This window comes from Peromyscus leucopus, chromosome 1 (assembly GCF_004664715.2).
Source record: "Peromyscus leucopus breed LL Stock chromosome 1, UCI_PerLeu_2.1, whole genome shotgun sequence".
Classification (NCBI taxonomy): Eukaryota; Metazoa; Chordata; class Mammalia; order Rodentia; family Cricetidae; genus Peromyscus; species Peromyscus leucopus.
Genome location: NC_051063.1, coordinates 34205897 through 34225207, shown reverse-complemented (window position 1 = coordinate 34225207; position 19311 = coordinate 34205897). Strand labels below are relative to the sequence as shown.

Here is a 19311-nt window from a genome sequence, read left to right as displayed (position 1 = left end):
TACATTTTAATGACATACCAAAGCAAGTCCATAAAATCACATCCCTTTTCTTTTATATGTATTATGTGTGTATGTTTTGTGTATGTGGGCTCGTACATGTGCTGAGGCTCATGTGTGGAGGACTGATGACAGCTTGTGGGAGTCGGTTACCTCTTTCCACCATGTGTGTTCCAAGAATCAAGCTAAGGTCATCAGGCTTATTAGCAGCAAGTGACTTTACCCACCGAGCCTGACATCCTTGCTTTGAAGGCAACTCTTGCTAATTGTAAATGTAATGCTTTTATTTTTTTCTATGTTGGTAAAAGTAGAGAAGTGGTGAGGAAGAAAAAATGGATAGTTTGTGTTTGTGTTCAAGTCCCCTAAGTAATATTCTAAAGCAAGCTGTGTTTCTGACACCTTGAGATATGCAAAAACTGCAGTTGCTAAACTTAGAAGCTAGCATGGTTGGACTTCCTTTACAGTAGTCCACTTCCACCTACCAGTGTGTGGATTGAGCTGCCTGGGCTGTCTCTTTTCAAACAGAAATCAGCCTATAGTTCATGCTCTGGCAGGAAAGCTGATCTCCAAACACGGACTTTTCCTCTGTTACTTTGGGAGGAATTAACCAATGAATTTTGACTCTGAGGCCCTGGGAAATGTGGCAATATTAATGTGCAATTTGCTCTGACTGAAATCTGTCTGGGTGTGTTGTTTCCCCCAGAGTGGGCTCCACCCTGCACTAACCACACCGTGTAGATAGCTTGCTGTTTAAAACAAAGATCATTTTTAGGGCAGCATTGCATCAGAATTGCCACATGAAAATGAGTTTAAGAAATGTACAGAGGCTCCGGGGGTTTTGTAAGTAGTGGGTTATGTATTGTAATACCTAGAGCTACCAGCTTAGGAAGGAAACAAAGCCGATGGTTAATGTTTTGCCAATTACTAATAGCATGCAGTACTTGTCTTTGGGAGTAAACTGTGGCTTCTCACTCAACTGATTGTTTTCTTTTAGATCATTTGTCTGCTTTTTATTTTCTTATACTATTTATCTACTTGTTCTTATTTTTAACTGTTTGTGGGTGTCATTGGCTGTTTTAAAGGGAGGAAAATACTAGTAGTCTCCAAGTGTGCTAATTTTCCAACATTAAAGTGTTTAAAGAAGGGTTTTGTACTGAATTTATTAGTCACTTTTCTAGCATAATTGGGCAGTACTGCATTTCGAGACATCGTGGCATGAACTTTGTGTATAAGAGTGGGTTCATCGAATTAAAAAAAAGGCAGCCTCTAAAGGCCCTTTATTTCTGTCATAATGATGCTTTGTCCTGTTGCTATTGGGTATTTGTTGGAAGAGTTGGGACAGGCTGCAGCCCAAAGTTCTGTTCCATGCTTGGGCAGTTCCGCCGGTTCCGTGCCTCCGTGTTCTCTAGAATTTGTGACGTGGATGGTAAGTTGAACTGTAGGAGAATTATTGTTCAGCGAGGTCCATGTTGAGCATTTTTTTCCCAACCTTCTCGTCAGATGTCTGGGTTTTGTTTGTAGCTGAGCTTTAAATGTCTGTAAAGGATTCAATTATTCACTGACCAACACGGGCATGTTGAGAGAGGCTGAGATTGTGACTTGTTCTTGTGTTATTTGTTCATTGTGTACTCTTTCAGGGGTAGACACATCCATTTAATGCAAGCAAGTTTAACAGCTTGCCTTAGTCGAAATCATAGTTGAATGTTGAAACTGGCGGATTTCTGTAAAGCTTTTGGGGTGACATTGTGTCATCTTTTTTGTTCTTAAACTTCCTGGCCACCATTGCCTTGCTTCACCTTCCTCTTTGTTACTTGTTTTAAGTTAGCTGTCTCTAACTTAACAAGAAGGGAAAAATAAAGTCAAGTCTGATATCACTGAAGAATGCAATCAAGACAAGTTTACTTTGGACATTACTTTCTTCACCTATAAAATTAGGGATTTGGATTAGCCCCCTTAGATATTTTCCAGATTAGAATACCCTAAATCTCTTTGTAATGACACAAACTTGTCCAGAAACCTCAATAGAGAGTGTGTTAGAACTAAGCAAAGATTGTTTAGCTCCCAATCCAGGGTTTCTTATAAATGACAGGAAAACCAAAGCTGTGCTTTCGAATGTATCTGTCAGGGATTTAGGACATTTGTTTTTTAATTATCTAGGATGCAGATCTGACTGTATGTCACCTCCCCATCAAAAAAATGGATTCCAAGTGGAAATGAGGCCAGCCCGTGTGGTGTAGCTGTTCAACTTCTTTGAACATCCTCTGTACTCAGTATGCAGTTATTATCTGTATGGACTTGGCTAAGTGGCTTTTAAACTCCCGCCCCCCAATGTGTTTTGCATCAAGACCCAAACCACACATTATCATTCAACCTTGGAAATAAATTTCTCATGTAATACAGAAAACAGTCTGCTGTTTTCTCTTTCATTTGAACAACTCTGCTGTGCCTTTACTTGTAGGAAAAGAGAATTTGACTTGAGCTTTTACAATTGTGCCAGAGTAAAATTTGACATCCAGTTTGTTGGTAAATGTTTAATTAGATTATTTTAAAGTTCATTTTATTTGGAACCTTTATTTAAAAATCAGTAGTTAGTATCTCTATTAACACTCTTATTTTTCTTATGATAATTACATAATATAAAAAATAGTGACTTTTTACCTTGCCTTACGTACTTGCTCCCCAAACCCTGTTCGCTCTAGGAATGCTAAACAAATTTCTCCTCATTCATGCCATAGCTTATCCATGAAAACTGATAGATAGACTATGGTATGAAAAGGATTGTAAGGTTTTTTCTAGAGAAGTAGCTATAATGGTAAGTATGACTAGGTATAAACTGTCAGATTCTCAGTGATAAATCCCTCCTTTACCTTCCTTACCAAGAAGTTGCTGCCCAGGGCTTTATAGTCCTTTTCTCTGCTTTAATGTACATTTGTTGTTGTTGCTATTTATCATTGTCATTACATACCTTAAATGTTTTTATATTGACCAAATTTTTCATTACAGTGTTCCTTTAAAGAGAAAATGCACATGTAAAAAGGTGAAGGAATATAAAAGAATGTGTGACAAAATGTCTCTTTACTACCTTAGTCCCCTTAACTTTATTTCCCAAAGGATAATTTCTTTTCTATATTTCCAGAAATTTTCAATGAATATGTGTATGTCTGAATGTGTCTGTTTCTACTGAAATACTTGGATGACTGTTTAAAATCCATGTAAAGTGAAGCTATACCTGCTATTGTGTGTTTAGCTCCTACTTCCTAAGGAGTTGTCTAGTAAGTGCTGTGTACTGCTTCAGTGTATGCTCAGATGGGCTCCCGATTGAGCGTTCTTATTTTGATGTTATGTGGATTATTTCCAAGTTGCTTCTCATACATTCCTTCTATTGGATGTGCTTCTGCTGTCAGTTCTTCCGCCTCCATTGTGGGACAGAGCCCGTGGACTGTTGTGAAGGATGACAGTGTTTCATGAGAACAGAAATCCCTCACCTGCCTTTTCGCATCTGATTAGACAATCAAGAGTAGGCCTCCTACTCAGCCATGCACGAGAGGATAAGAACTGTTCCAGAGGGGAATAATTTTCAGTACAACAGGGAAAGAAAAGAATGTAGAAATTCATCTACAGAATGTTGGATTTGAAGTCGGGTAACTTGATTGTGAAATTATGGGATTGCGGGTGGGTCACTTAGCTTCTTTTTATTTATTTTTTCACCATCTGTAAATTGAGAAGTTGGATAAATGAGTTTTAATGTTCCTTTCAGCTTTAATATTTACATAGTTTTTTGATGGAATAGTGATTTAACTTACAGGACCCAAATTATATAAGATTTCTGTTATTGAAATAAAAGACATAATATATATAATAAAACACATATATATGTTTTATATATAATGTTTTATATATCATATTAAACTGTATGTAATTTATTTGTAATTTATTTGACATGCCATATGGCCTAAACTATTTGAAAGTTTAAGGAGGTGATGAGACAGCTGAATATTATTCTATATTTTTACAGAAACTGTCCTTTTCTGACAGCTCTTTTTCAATATTATAAAACCCATTCCAGAAGTAAAACTAAATCTTTTGACCAAACTTTAATAGTTGAGAGAAAAGAATACAGGGCGACACTTGCTTTTAAAGTGGGTCCTTATAACTTTAATGAGCCCCAACCTTTAAGAGCTAATCCTAGGGCCTTTAACTTGGGCTCCAAGGGCCAGTGAGATGGCACTTGCAGCAAAGCCTGATGACCTGATTCAATCATAGGCAGGACCCACGTGATAGAAAGAGAAAACCACTTCCTACAAGTTACCCCCTGACCTCCTCGCTTGTTGTAGTATGTGTACACACACAAATAAATGTGACATAGAGCTTTACAAATTAGCTTCAAGAGCTATGTTTAAAATTGTTTTAAATTTTAACCCTCTCATTCTCCTCCTTGTCTCCTTGAATGCCAAAATCATCACTACTAGATGTGGTCAGTTTTCTAACTTAGTGCTGAGGAAGCAGGCTAAGAAGTGAACTGTACAGGGTTATCCTGCCAAGAAAGTTAAAAGGTAACAAGGGCTGGGATTGTTGCCGCATCATACCTAAGGTGTCCAGCATTTCCTGTTTCAGTTTCATCTCACTGAGTTGGATGCGAGCTGTTCTAAGCAAATGACATAAGAACTGCATCTGTGGTTGCAGCTGTGTGGTAAGGCATCTCTGAAGACCTGGAAATAGGGGAGTGTCTGTGCTTGTGTGTGTGTCTTGCACTGACTTCTTGGTGGAAGGCTTGGTATACCTTAAATAAGTGTACTTTAAAATCAGAGGTTGCTGTTTACCCAATGTTAAGTTACTACTGCTTTCTGTGGTGACTAGCATATAAATGGCAAGTTTATTACTGTCCTAGAAGCCAAGCGCTGTGTACATGGTGAGTGCCCTGATGACTGAGATAGCCCCACTGCAATCTCCTGACCATTCCTCTTCCTTCTTGTTTTGAGAGAGGGCCTCACTGCATAGACCAGGCCTTCCTGAAACTCCTAATCCCCCTGTCTCAGTCACAGATGCTGGGATCATAGGCAGGTGGCACCATGCCTGACTCCTATTCCTTTGTTGTTTTCTATTATCAACTGGCCTATAAAAGTTGGCAGAGAAACTTGTTAAAGTTTGAGTTTATGAAGACAAAGTACATTTTAAATGTTTTTAAAGGTCTGCTAGAGCAGTTTCAGTCCTATCACAGTGCTCTTCTGTATGAGGATCTGCTAGGGACTACTCCTTACTAATCAAACTAAAGCAATTAAATAGTGTTGTAGTACTTGAACTAGTAAGTTAAAGTTCAGTTGTTCCTACTAAAATAAAAAGATAGGGAAGCTTGTGATTATTGTGCTTCATACATGGTTTCTTTAAACAATTGCTTATATGAAATGAAAGCTTGGAAATGGGATGTACTGTGCTTTGAGGACACATCCTGATAACTTCTTTGTCAATTATTCCATCTATTGTGGCATTTACAACTAAGGAAGTTCTCCGTGGTTGGGAATATACAGGATGCTGCTGTCTACAGGATGTTGAACAAACTTTGCTTAAACATTTGAAGTCATTTTAGGAAAACAGTTCAGCAATAGCAAAACGGACAAATAGATTATGGCTTGAGCTGAAGCAGAAATCATTTTAAAGAGAGGGATAAAGAGGAGGAGGAAGCAAAGGAGAGAGAGATAGGGAACAGAAACAGATTCATCACTACTCTGCTCTGACGCAACCCTCCCAGTGTTTGCCTAGAGTCCTGTGACACACAGTGGGAATTCACTTCCTATCAGGAAATGCTGATTTTCAATGTATTATCTCGTTGAGACAACCACAGTGGACAATAGGCTATTAACATTTTAGAACAACAAGTGTCATAGCTAAGCCAATATTTGCTTTGTTTTGAGTATTATTCTAAAAAAAAACTTTGGCTGGGCTTCAGAATCCATTGGACCATCAGTAACTGCTGAACATACTAAGTCATGATGGTTAAAAGGAGCAAAGCAGAGAAGGGTGCTGAAGCTCCAGGAGGGACATTATTTTACAAAAGAGTCCATATTTAAAAATGGGAACCTTGATTTGATAGGAAAAGAAGTTGAAAAAATTTGCCAAAAGACCTTAACAACTTTAGGTCTAAATGACTCAAACTTGGGAAACATAAGTGGAGGTAAAGAGAATTGTGGTTCTAGAGCCAAACACCAGAGTGTGAGCTTAGGTAAATAATATCTCATCTTTGCTTGTTTCCTGTGGTAGTTTGAGAATGGCCCCCATGGGCTCATATGTCTGAATGGTTAGTCCCCAGTTGGTGGAACTGCTTGGCAAGAATTAAGAGATGTGATCTTGGAGGAGATCTGTCACTTGAGGGTTGGCTTTGGGATTTAAAAAGCCAACACTATTCCAGGTGGCCAACTCTCTGCATTCTGCTTATGGATCAGATGCAAGCTCTCAGCTACTTCTCAGCTTCTGCTCCAACACTATGCCTGGCCACCTACTGCCACAATCCCACCATGATGGTCATGGACTCACCCTCTGAAACCCTAAGCCCCCAATTAAATGCTTTCTTTTATAAGTTGTGTTGGTCATGGTGTCTGTTCACAGTAATAGAAAGGTAGCTAAGACATTTCCTTATCAATATGTTGGGATAACAACACTCACCTCTCAGGGTTATTATGAGATTCAGTGACTCAAAACACACTCCATCATTAAAGCAGTTAAACAATGATGGGAGCTCAAGAAATGTTGGCTACTTAGTGAACATTTCCCCTCTTGCTGTATTTTTATTCCAGTGTGGTTTGGTGAAAACACAGACTAAAATGGAACAGAGTGGCTGAACAAAGATTTAGAATTCAGGTAAATAAACCCTTGAGAAGAGGGCAGTTTCTAACAAAAGGCAATTGGAAAGAGCCCAGTTACGTGAACAGTGGGTTTGAGGGATTTGTCAAGCCCTGGCCTGTAGGCAGAACACAGGGACAGGGCTCTTTTGGCAAAGGGTGGTAATTGGTAGAAGTCCACATAGAGAAGCAATGGGAAAGTTTAGCATTTGAGTATTTGAAATTATGCAGTAGAAAAATAAGGAAGGGATTTAGGTCACTCAGGAATGATTTAGGGGGTCTTAGAAATTAGTGATTCAGCAACACTTTTGTCTGTTTCTTAATAATTAAGTAAAGTCAGCTATCAGCGTGGGATCCAGTAACAACATGAACTTGACACTAAGTTGCACTAAGCCAGCTTCTTACAGTTTCTCATAACCCGAGGGACCAGAGTCAGCATGCAGCTAAAGCTGCAGACATGGTATAAACAGTTTCTCATGTAGAGAAAAGCGCAGAAACGCATGCATACATGGCAAGCATGTAAGCTGAACAAGTGACATTTGAAATCCACCCTTGCTTAAGTGAAAAGGACATTTCTTCAAACTACTATTTTTTGATCTGATACGTACTTTAACATTTCAGCTATGGCAAAAGCAGAAAAACCTGTTGCAACTTGTATTTATGATTGGAATTCATTTTGAATTATCTTCACAGGGTTTTACAAAGATATTTTTGTTCAGAATCTAATATGATAACATTTTCTTGGTTCACATTTCCTTGGATACTTTTCAGTCTGATGTACTTAGCAAAGGTTACAGCATGGTGGAAAAACACATTGTCTTTATATCAGATGTTTTGTTCAGATTACTACTTTAATGGATTTTGTTAGTTCGGCGGAGTTTGATTCTACAGAAGTGTGCTCTTCACACTGTTAGGAGAGTAAAATGTTCCCTAAGTACATATTAGGATGGAAATTCCATTGGAATAGATTAGTTTACTAGTGCTATCATAACACAATACAAAATTAGATAGCTAGAAACAACAGCATTTTATTATTCTTTTAGAGTTCTGGAGGCCTGAAGTGCAAGGTGTCTGCAGACTGGTTCCTTTGGAGCGCTGGTTCTCAACCTTCCTTACGCTGCACCCTTTAATACTGTTCCTCATGTTGTGGTGAATCCCAATCATAACATTATTTTTGTTGCTATTTATAATTGCAACTTTTCTACTGTTATGAATCATAATGTAAATATCTGTGTTTTCCGATGGTCTTAGGCGACCCCTGTGAAAGGGTCATTTGACCCCCAAAGGGATAGTGACTCACAGATTGAGAACCATGTTTTAGAGGTTCTGGGGAAAATCTAGGCCATGCCTCTTCTGGCTTCTAGAAATGGCCACCGATGCATAGTGTTTCTAGGTTTGCGGCTTGATGCCTCTCATCACCTGCCCTTTGTCTGCATGTGCCTCCTCTGTCCAGATCTTTTATTTCCTTACTAGAAATAAGGTCATGTTCAGAGGTTCTCAGGACATAAAGGAGCTTGGGGACAGTTGTTAATCCAACTCAGTATAGATGCTCTTTAACTTGTGATTGGATTACTTCCTATAAAGCCTTCATAAATTGAAAATGCATTTCATAAACTTACCTAGCAAACACAATAGCAGAGCAGCTTAGTATACTGTAGAGTACTGACTGTGTTTGTAGTTGAGTGGGTAACTAAGAGCAATGGATTACTGGCTCCCAGTAGCAAGAGAAAATAACCCTGGACAGAGAAATGGCTCAGTGCTTAAGAGCACTTACTGCTCTTGGTTCCCAGCACCCACCTAGCAGTTTACAGCTATCTATATAATATCTATCATTTCAGTCCCAGGACATCTGATGCCTTCTGCTGACCTCAGGCACTGCTGCATGCATGTGGTACACAGACATACATGCAAGCCCCATACACATACAATTAAAAAATGAAGTTTTTTTACAGCTTTTCTTTCTTTCTTTTCTTTTTTTTTTTTTTTTTTTTTTTTTTTGGTTTTTCGAGACAGGGTTTCTCTGTGTAGCTTTGAGCCTTTCCTGGAACTCACTTGGTAGTCCAGGCTGGCCTCGAACTCACAGAGATCCACCTGGCTCTGCCTCCCGAGTGCTGGGATTAAAGGCATGCGCCACTACTGCCCAGCAAAGGAAGAAGTTTTTTAAGAAGAGAGAAATATCACATAGGGTGGCCAAAGCACCAATATTGCATGTTTAATGAGTATTGTCTTATTTTTCTGATATCAGAAGTTAATTAATAAAGATTTTAATTAACTTGAGAAAAAAAGAGACTATCCCACTGTATATTGTGCTAGGCCTATAAAAAGATCAAAATTCGAAGTACCATTTCTTTTGAATATATATTGCTCTCACAATATCATGAAGTTAAAAAAAAATGTGAGTCAAACCATCCTAAGTTGGAAATAATCTGTTCTCTATGGAATATCAAACTTCAGCTTTAGGGCTGACAAGATGGCCCAGTAGATAAAAGCACCCGCTAAACAAACCCATCAACCTGAGTTTGACCCCAGAGCAAAGGGTAGGAGGAGAGCAACAACTCCTGAGGTTGTTCTCTGCCCTCTACAGGAGTGCCTTGGCACACCAATGTGCTCACACAAATAAATAATAAAATAAAAATGTAAAAAAAAAAAAAAAAAAAAAAAAACACCTTGAGACCTAAAGGATGATTCTTTTGGCAAACAAAGATTTGAAAAACTACTTTTGTGGAAAAAAATAACATTTCTGGGGTGATGGAGAATATCTTTTTGTAGACTTCACTTAAAAACCATCATCAGGTTTCTGTCTTGGTAGGTTATAATCAAAAAATACTGTAATTTCTAGGCACCATTTCCTGCACTTAATGAGTTGCACTTTTATGGCTCAGCACTAAGATTTCCAAGAAGAAATCAGATCGAGTTATGATTATGTGGGCCCTCTTACAAGCCCAAATATAAAGGCTTGGAAGGTCTTGTTCAAATCAGACCCCTTTGTAGTAAAAATATGTTGACTTTAGCAGCTGTGTTTTATAAGTTATGAGAAAGCCAAAAGTCTCTAGCTGAAATACCTAAAATAGAGCAAAGTCCCCATTAAATTTTTTGTGTGTATTTTCTCCACTTTTTAAAAAAGATTTATTTATTTAGTTTTGTTTGTTTGTTTTTTTGAGACAGGCTTTTTCTGTGTAGCCCTGGCTGTCCTGGAACTCACTCTTTAGACTAGGCTAGCCTCAAACTCAGAAAGATCCACCTACCTCTGCCTCCAAGTGCTAGGGTTAAAGATGTGCACCGCCGCCGCCACCACTGAGCTTATTTTTAATATTTTTAATTATGTGTGTACATGCATGCATGTGCATTTCTGACTGTAGGTACCTACTGAGGCCAGAGGCAGTAAATCTCCTGGAGTTGGGATTAATAGGCAGTGTGAGCTGCCCAGTGTAGTGCTGGGAATGGAACTCAGGTCCTCTGCAAGAACAGTGCATGCTCTTACCTGCTGAACTGTTTCTCCAGCCTCTTCTCCACTTCTTGAAGTAAGGCCCTTTGTCTTATTGTCCTCCTCCATCCAGTCCTCTCCTATCTCCACTGATCACAGAGAGCATCTTAGGAATGAAACTCAGCAGTACAATGGATAGTAACAACTCAGTTCTCTAGACTTTGGGGTAAAAGTTTCTTTTACAAGCCCCACTTGTGTTTAATAATGTGCCTGGTAGGACTGTATTTCTTCAGATTGTATAGAACTGAAAATTTTTTTGGTATACCTATAATCCCAGAATTTGGGAGTTGGAGGCAAGAGGATTGAAAGTTCAAGTCCAAAAAAACACAAAACAAAACAAAACAAAAAAAAAACCAAATCATCACAAAGCAAATAACCAAAACTTCTCATCTTTCTCATGGAAGGAAAAGTCTATTTTTTCCCCTCAACCATTTCCAAATATTCCATGTTGAAAACAAATGATGACTAGAGAAATATATATAGACTGTTCATCAGAATAAATGAGATTATGTAGAATACAATATCTGAAAGTGTATGGTTACAAAAGGAATAACTGATTAGAGTTTCGGCATGTATATGTATACATAAGTTTGTTTTGTTTTGTTTTGTTTTTTGTTTTTTGTTTTTTTGTTTTTTGTTTTTTTTGTTTTTGTTTTTGTTTTGTTTTTGTTTTTTTTCCGAGACAGGGTTTCTCTCTGTAGCTTTGCACCTTTCCTGGAACTCACTCTATTGCCCAGTCTGGCCTCGAACTCACAGAGATCTGCCTGGCTTTGCCTCCCGAGTGCTGGGATTAAAGGCATGCGCCACCACCACCCGGCCCAAATTTTTTTTTTAATCTTAAGAAATAGATGTAAGCCAGGTGCTGGTAGTGTTGACCTTTAATCCCAGCACTTGAGAAGCAGAGGCAGGTGGATCTCTGTGAGTTCGAGGCCAGCCTGGTCTACAGAGCTCTAGGACAGCCAGAGCTACATAGAGAAACCCTGTCACAAAAAAGCAAAAAGAAAAAAAAGAAAGAAAAAGAAAGGAAGGAAGGAAGGAAGGAAGGAAGGAAGGAAGGAAGGAAGGAAGATAGATAGATATAAAATGAGGGTTTGGGGAAGTTTTCTGTATCGCTTGTATTTTAATATTGGTTTAAAAAAATTTATACTGAGTATGGTTATTGCAGTAATACTTAAGAGTGAATTTGACTTCAAACATAAATGAAGAAAATGTCAAAAGCAAGGAGTTTTGATTTTTGAAACTTAGTCCTGCATAAATAATTAAGTAGACTTAAGTTCATGAAGTATGTGGGAGTTGATCCTTATTCCCAGGAGGAGTATCTAGGTAGTGAGCCAAAGATTTGAGGTATTGCTAGAAACTGTGAGTGATGAATCTTTCTCTAAACCCTGAATCTTCAATGATTCTTTTCCTTATAAACCCCTCATTTATCATGAGCTGTCAACATTCTGAATCATTTCCTGGATCTCACATTTTAAAATGTCACTGATACTAGGGAACTCAGTAACAGAACTAATCTCAAGTCATCTTTCTCATGGAAGGAAAAGTCTATTTTTTTTCCCCTCAACCATTTCCAAATACTCCATGTTGAAAACAAATGATGACTAGAGAAATATATATAGACTGCTCATCAAAATAAATGAGATTATGTAGAACACAATATCTGAAAGTGTATGGTTACAAAATGAATTACTGATTAGAGTTTCTGCATGTATATGTATACATAAGTTTATATTTTGTGCCCATCTTTGATTTTTGTGGTTTTAAATTTTTTATTGTATGTGTACATGCAGTGTGTATGTGTGTCTGTCTGTCTGTCTGTCTAGGTCAGAGGACAACTCTAGAGAGTTGGTTCTCTCCTGACACTATGGAATTCCAGGATTAGAATCAGGGTGTCAGGCTTGTAGGCAAGCACCTCTACCATGTTATCTCTCCCCCCACTTTCTTCTCCTGTACTTATTTGACAGTCACACACTATAGATCAGGCTTGTATGGAACTCACTGTGTGACCTAAGCTGGCCTTGAACTCTATCTAGTCCTGGGATACAGGCATGAGCACCACGCCAGACTCCATACCTTACCCATTATAAGCCGATTTTTTTCCTTCATTTCTTTGTTGTTGTTCTTGAGTCAGTGTTAACTCCACTGGCCTTAAACTCCCCATCTTCCTTCCTTTATCTCCTGAGCTTTAGGAATGTATCACCTATCTGGCTTTCTTAATGTCGGTCACACCCCCATTCGTTTGGTATATTGTACTCGTTAGATTGCAATATAATCTTTTCCAAGCTCATTTCATGATAAAACCCTCAAGCTTTCCAGCTTGCTTAGTTTTAGAGATAAAATGGAAATGTGCATGTTTGGCTGATAGCCTATAAATGATACATAGCAGTTATCTGTAAGATTAACAGCTACAACTTCCAAAATATTGAGCAGTGCTTGTGTGGTCTTCTGTACCTTTCAGCTAAAGGCCCTTACCCTGCATACTTTTCTTTTTTGGCTTAGAATTCAGAATTGTGTGGAATATACTGCAGTGTTTTATGATGCCATTTATTGTTGCCTACATTACACTTTCTAGTTTGACCATCTCCTAATACTATTAGGAAGCTTATTCACTTATTTTATTCAGCACTACTGGGGAAAAAGAGCAAGTATATAAGATGAAAGGTCATGAGGAAGTGGGTGGTGGGAGAGGCCTGTTCCAGGAGCATTGAGCATGCTCATGCTAAATGTGTGTATTTAAGTACATCTCATTATTAATACCTCTTCATTGATAAACAATCTGGAGAAAAACAAATTTGGGCTAATTCTCTTTTGCTTCCAAGTGTTTAAAGACTAAGTGAAAGGGTATAATATTAATAAAATGTTAATGGATATTTCTATATCTATAATAACTTAGCACTTCAGGAAAAACATGTTCCTTCAGTACTTCAATGAAACCATTATATGATTATCTCACTCCTGCATCTATCTGTACATACTAAATTGATAGACCAATAAGGTCATTCATAAACCACTGGACTTTAGCTCTTTAGCATTATTTGTATGACAGTGGCATTTATTGAGTATAAACAAGTATGGTGTGATGGGCCTATTCACTTAAATTTCATTGAAGAAGTAAATTTAGACTGTGGAATAATCTGAAAATAACATGTAACACTAATAAATGCCATTGCTATGATTTTGTACCAGTATATGATACCTTGAGCATTGTACTTTAAAAAGAAAAATCACCACCTTAAAGAATATATAATTTGGTCTCATCTGCAAAATGTGGTCTTTAAATCCAACATAGTCCAAGAGAACTGGCATAGTATCAATAGCCATTGTAGCAATGAGATGTAGTATTGGTGAAATTATTTTGGCCACTCCACATAGTTAAAAGGATATTTATTTAATGGCGTAACTCACAAATTAACTGATAGGTAGGTCGCAGGGTCTGGGGAAGGTGTATCGCAGTCCAGCGGTGTTCTCTGGAACTCTGCACAGTCAACCTCCACCATTCAGCGTCCCGGCACAGAGAGAGCACACAGAGAGAGCTGGCCCATCCAGCTCTCGGGTCTCCAGGCGCCTCCCCTGGCCCCGCCTCATAGGCGTGACAGTTGCCAGAGTCTCAATGGGGTTGGAACTTCCAGATCCAAGCTGGAATGGCTACCCACTACATCTCCCCCTTTTTGTCTAAATAAGAAGGTTCTAAACTAATACAAGACTATATACAAAGGAATGATTACCAAATATTGTCCAGGAATAATGAGGGATAATGACCTAGATAAGATGTAACTACAACCAATGCAAACAACATCAAGCAAGAAATACATACTAAAATCCAGAGACGTATAGAGCATAGGTAAATGGCATGTTATAAAGATCATTCAAAGGTGTCCTATCCTAAAGAACCTGAATCTAATACTTAATATGTTCTATCTAAGATATTATATATACTAAGTTCTAACTATAACTGCTAGTCTTCAATCCCATCAAAGACCTGAGAAGGAACATAATGGTACCTGAGAAATGGTAGATGGATGCAAGCAACTTTCAGGAATCTTGCAAGAGTAGACCAAGACAGCTGGCAGCCTGGACAGTCACCTAATGTTTCTCAGCATTGTTGGTGCATTCAAATTGGCTACAGGCCTAGAGTATCTGACAGACCATTTTCAGAAGCAGGAATTCTGAAAGACCATCTTACTCTGTCTTGGCAGAGTACAGTGGTCGCTTTCCTTGTGTCCCGCTTGTCCAGAAAGGACAGCATTGCATTTGTACTGTCAACCATCAATCTTTGCCCAGTAGGCCATTTTGTGCCAAGAAAACAAACTTTCAAATGGAAATGTCTTAGAAGCCCAACATTCTCTCGGGATCAAATTGGTGCAGCCAGGAGCAATTGTGTCTCACGTCAACAGAATTCTAAGTTATTTAAATGCCATATTCTCTAGGTCTATGAAGTGTTTGAAGATTACCTATCTATCTGAAATATATCTATGTATACCTAGAAGACTTAACTAACATGGCTACAAATATGATTATCATAGATGACTAATTATTAATCTATTTTTTAATTATCCATTACAATTTTAAATGAGTTACATAAACATAATACCTCAAACAAGAATAGAAATATATACAGTATAACAAAATTAACTTCAAGTTTGTATCAATAAACTAAAATTTATACCAATGTAAAACATTTTAAACATAAACTAAAATCTATACCAGTGTAAACCATTTTAAACAAGTTGTTCTTTAAAAGTAGGTTCATTAGCCGGGCATGGTGGCACACGCCTTTAATCCCAGCACTCGGGAGGCAGAGGCAGGCGGATCTCTGTGAGTTCGAGGCCAGCCTGGGCTACCAAGTGAGCTCCAGGAAAGGCGCAAAGCTACACAGAGAAACCCTGTGTCGGAAAAAAAAAAAAAAAAAAAAAAAAAAAAAGTAGGTTCATTAATCTACTCTTTTATCTTATCATCTCTATATCCTCCTATATATCTTTATCAATGTAGTGTGTTGTGGGATAATTAAATCTTCCTCTTAGGAGGCCATAGAAAGTGCCGTCTTCATTGTCTGGTGCCAGTTTGTTTCATTTTTTTCAGCTACATGTCTTGATCATTTTTTGTGTCAGTTGTATATAAAACTGTGGCTAGCGGATAAAAGCAACTTATGTCTTTCTGAGCTTAAATAAAACTTCAGTGGTTAAGGATATGGTTTATCACAGTTTGTACAGGGTCTAAGTTGTTTTCTAGAGCTTTAAATGTCCTCACCATTCCATAATTATGGTCAGAAAAGCTAACACAATAAACAGTGCTTGTTTCTTAATCAAGTGGTGTTTTGAAGTCTTGACATGTTTGATTATTATTCCAAGTGTGGGACAGTAGGCTGAGACTTGAAAGCACAGCATCTATCCTTATTGGAAAACAGTTAAAACTACCAAGAATTTGAAGTTTTGAAAGACTTTTTATGAGTAGTCTTTCTGTTTGAATTGTTTATAGCCTACATGAGCTATAAACTCATAGTACCCATAAACTTACAGTACTATGAGCAGGTTAGTTAGAAAGAGTTACAAATGCAGCTCAGCGCCCTGCATACAGGACAGTCCTCACTCCAAATTTGCAAGATGGTCAGGGGCTTCTCTAGTGAGAATTTTAAGGTCATAATCTTTTTTTTTTTTTTCTTTTGGTTCTTTGATACAGGATTTCTCTGTGTAGTTTTGGTGTCTGTCCTGGATCTCGCTTTGTAGACCAGGCTGGCCTCGAACTCACAGAGATCAGCCTGGCTCTACTTCCCGAGTGCTGGGATTAAAGGCATGTGCCACCACCTCCCAGTGGTAATAATCTTAATAGGGACATAAATCACACATCATATGCTTTTCCTAGTTAAAGTATATGATTTGTTTCTTTGTTGTTGTTGTTTTAAAGCAGGGTCTCAAGTAGTCCACCCTAACCTGGAACTTGCTTGGTAGTCAAGGATGACCTTAAATTTTTGATCCTCCTGCCTCCACATCCCAAGTCCTAGGATTACAGGCTTGTACCACCACACTTGGTTTATATGTTGCTGGAGATCAAACCCATGGCTTCATGTATTCTAGGCAAACACTGCCAGCTGAGTTAAACCCCAGCCTGGTTAGTCACAGAATTGTACAATTATAGTCATAATTTTAAGACATTTTCATCATTCTTTAGAAGCAATCTCACTAGAAACTACCCCTTATTTTCTCCCAGCCTTAAACATCCAGTAATCCAGATTCTTCCTCTACAGGCCTGCCTGTTTGGACATTTCATGTAAATGTGTGGTCTGTGGTAACTGGCTTCTTTCACTTTTCATGGTGTTTCATGATCCAACCTGTTATAAAATGCCAGTACTTCATTTTTTTGTGTGTGTTTGTTTTGTGAACTGGAGATTGTGCATGTGTGACATCTGTGGATGTATGTGTGTGGATATGTGCACCTATGTGTATGAAGGAGAAAGACATTGAATGACCTTGTTCTTTCACTGTCTGCCTTATTCTTTTCAGGCAGAGTCCCCACCTCCCCTTCTAAGATGGGGTCTCTCTATGTAGCTCTGGCTGTCTTGGAACTCATTCTGTAGACCAGATTGGCCTAGAACTCAGAGATCCGCTTGCCTCTGCCTGTTCTGGTATTAAAGATGTGTGCTACCACTGCCCAGCCGGAGCACGGTCTGTTACTGAACCTGGAGCTGGACTGGCAGCCAGCAAGCCCCAGTGATCCAATCACAGAATGCATCTGATGTCAACCTCTGACCTCCCATGCACACCTGTATATGGCATATCACACACACACACACACACTCGTGCTCGCATGGACCTAACCATACACACATATACATGAAAAAAAAAATCAAGGCATCACACCTTTCTCTTCTGTCTCACACTCATTCTCTGTATGTCGTACCACACACACACACCATGCATCTTTCTTTTTGGTTTTTTAATTGACTGTAACTTAGAATTTCTAGAGTAGCACCTTGAAACCATATGGTACAACCCACTAATAAATCAGTAATCAGTATCATTAGCATTTCATTAAAAAGGGGCAGAGAAAAAGACATTAAAATATCAGGATTACCATCAAAGTATCACATCATTAATTCATTTCATTATATATCCTAATGTTTTATGTGACTACAATAAAAAAATGTTTTTCTTATTGTGAATTACTATTTTTCAAGCCACCATTCTAGCATACCACATCTATTTGTGTCTTGTCCTAGTCTGTCAACACTCATGCTGGATTGTTACTCTACAGATTCTTGGCATAAGACTTATTAAAAGTTTTGTGTATTCTCAGTGTCTTCTCCTCAGCTCTCCCCACCCCAATACCCAGAGCTGAGAATCAACTCCAGAGCCTTGTGCTACTAGGCAAGTGCTCTACCACTAAGCTAGATTTCCATTCCCTCAATACCTTCTTAAAATTGTATTACACTCATTTATTTGCATGCATGTGTGGATATCAGAGGTCGAATTTCAGGAGTCGGTTCTTTCTTCAAGCTCAGGTTGTCAGCCTTGGCAGCAGGTGTCTTCACCTACTGAGTCATTTCACTGGCTCCACTCCTAGTGTCTTATTTCTAATCTGTTAGCCAGAGACTACAGCAGAGGAAAGAAAACCCAGAGGGCTGACAGGTTTACAGTGATAACTGCCAGAAGTCTTTACAGTTTATGTTTAAAAAGTATATTTTTTCAGCTGACAGAGCTCTCCTCAAAGAATATGATACTGTTTTGCACGCTGGTTTACACTAGTTTATACTGTTTTTAAGTACAGGTGTATATTACTCGTAAGTACTAAAAGCATGCCTGGATGGATATGCATTTTTAAAAGGTGTGCTCAGTTTTAAAGAGAAAGTACCATGTAGCTAAAACTTATCAGATATTACCTGGAATTAGAAGTATTATGCTTTCAGTAAATTGTTTGGAGCTGAGTGGATACTCCACCACTAAGGTATCCCTTTCTTGGGAGGCATGGGAGCCAGAGATGACTGATGAACAAGTTCCTTTCAAGAGAGGGCAGTGTGTTTGTTTGTTTGTTTGTTTGTTTGTTTGTTTGTTTTGGGTGGAGGTTCAGGCTTTCCAACACTGATAATGAACTGACATTGAAAAAGAACCTACCTGCCAAACTCGTTGATTAGGATCATGGGCTGCAGGCTTCAACAGACCTAGCCACAAATTCCCATCAGTCATCCCCGTCAATTGGTAGCTTTTTTTACTTCATTTCCTCATCTGTAATGTGAAGGTGATGTATTTACACAAAATTATGAATAGTAAATAAGTCAGTCTATGTGCATTCCTTGGCCCAGTGACTGATGCGTAAAAATCTATCCATAGTCCAGTCTCTGTAGTAGGCTGCTTTTTTGGTTGGAAAGAGCACATAGATGGAAACTTTCAGAATTTATTTTAAAATTTTTTAGGCTAGTAATCAGCTGAAATTCCTAGACCATTTCAACAACATTTAGCTATGAGAGAGATCTTATAGAGAGTGGTCATATTTAAACTGCTCTGACCACAAAGCAAGTTTCTATCAAGTGCATGCTTGAGTTAGTATTTCCCCTGCTATATCTTTTGGTGTGTCTCCTAACTGGTACTAAGATCTGAATACTAACTACTAAATGCCTATTCCCTCTAATGCTGCATTTCATTCCATGTCCCAGGGAGTTTTGTATTTTAACTGTGTGTAGCTTAGGAAAACTGTTATGTAACCATTTTACATTCCACAACTCCTTGAATCTGCATGAGTATTTGTGATACTGTATTCTAGGTACTGTTAACAGGATCCATGCACATTTATTCAGATACAGTTTAGGTGTATTGGTTAAACTTTCTGTATGCTGGGAATATGTATTGCTCTGATTGGTTGATAAATAAAGCCATTTGGTCTATGGCAAGGCAGCATAGAGGCAGGTGGGAAATTCAAAGAGAGACAGGAAGAAGGCAGAGAGGGACGCCAGTGAGCCGCCCAAGGAGCAACATGTAATGGGACGCAGGTAAAGCCACAGAACATGTG

At 38.4% G+C, this 19311-nt stretch overlaps 1 protein-coding gene across 5 annotated transcripts in view; it reads left to right on the top strand.

Moving 5' to 3' along the window:
* Positions 1 to 19311, top strand: part of Add3 (adducin 3) — a 107492-nt gene that overhangs the window by 56524 nt on the left and 31657 nt on the right. The window contains exon 1 of one of the 5 annotated variants that reach the window (XM_028875055.2): positions 75 to 837. The exons of 3 other annotated variants lie outside the window; for them this stretch is intronic. The gene's annotated coding sequence lies outside the window, so the exon portion shown is untranslated. Of the gene's footprint in view, positions 1 to 74; positions 838 to 1106; positions 1424 to 19311 lie in introns of those variants that run through there. One more of the 5 variants, XM_028875053.2, reaches the window with a different exon arrangement.